Source organism: Echinops telfairi, unplaced genomic scaffold (assembly GCF_000313985.2).
Source record: "Echinops telfairi isolate 266 unplaced genomic scaffold, ASM31398v2 ScPeMD7_7475;HRSCAF=8513, whole genome shotgun sequence".
In the NCBI taxonomy this organism is placed as follows: Eukaryota; Metazoa; Chordata; class Mammalia; order Afrosoricida; family Tenrecidae; genus Echinops; species Echinops telfairi.
The window spans coordinates 24289494-24290641 of NW_022111379.1; the positions used below are offsets into that span (position 1 = coordinate 24289494).

At 43.3% G+C, this 1148-nt stretch overlaps 1 pseudogene; it reads left to right on the forward strand.

The window, feature by feature from the left end:
* Nucleotides 1-776: 776 nt before the first annotated feature.
* LOC101637921 lies at nt 777-1148 on the forward strand (annotated as a pseudogene).

Here is a 1148-nt window from a genome sequence, read left to right on the forward strand (position 1 = left end):
GGGATTTGCATTAGGTAAATCAGCTGCAGAAGATATCTTCAGTGTATTTCAAAGCAAGAATGCTACTTTAAGGACTAAGATGTGCCTGACCCAAGCTATCTATTTTCTATCGTCCTATAGGCATGTGAAAGTTGGATACTGAATAAAGAAGACAAAAAATATACATATTTGAATTGTGTTGCTGGAAAAGTACTGTGAACCACTCGAAGGACAAAGCCAGTGTGCTCTTTGAAGCCAGGATGGGGAGACTTACGTACTTCGGACAGGTTGACAGGAGAAAGCAGTCCCTGGAGAAGGGCATCATGTTTGGCAAAGAAGCGGGGCAGTGAGGGAGAGAAAGGCCCTCAAGGAGATGTGTTGACACAGTGGCCGCAAAAATGGCATCTTTCAGTCCGTTGTGCTTCAGGTTGCTATGGGTTTCCACTGACGCGATGGCGTATAACAACAACAGCATTGCCAAGAGACAGGAGATTATGCAGCATTAGCCCTTTAACATTGAGAAATATTAATTTATTTTTTGTAAAGGAACATGTGATACTATGGGTTAAGCATTGATGTACTAATGGCATGGTCACTGCAAACTCATCAGCTATTCCACCAGAGAAAGAGGAGGCTGTCTGTATATATACCAGTTTTATCAGAAATCCTATATAAGTACACCCTGAGTCTATTCTACAGAGATGCGTTTGGTTTGAATTTTGGGTTTATTTTGTTCACAAATTATAGCTAAGCTCTCCTTAATAGTCATCAGAGGCATTTCGCGTCTGGCTGCCAAGATGTAGTTCCCCAAGTACAAGCCATCGCAGCTGGCTGCTCTACCCATTACCCTCGATCCTGCTGAAAAGGACATATCTCTGGAGACCAGGTGCACTCAAATTTAAGATCCCGGCTTAAACAGGAGTATTTGCTTCAGTACCACCCCAAACGCGGAGGCCCATTGAAGATGCTGCCTTGGCTCCTTGGACCTCTGCTAGATCAGCAAATATCTATCCCAATTTCCAGTCTACTCCCAACTCACTCGTAGGAGCTCCGTTTGGCATTGGCCCCTGGTGTTCTGGTATTACGTTTTCAAAACTGACAGAGACAAGAAAGAAAAGCTTATCCAGGAAGGAAAATTGGATTGAACATTTAGCATCTCATTTGTTTGA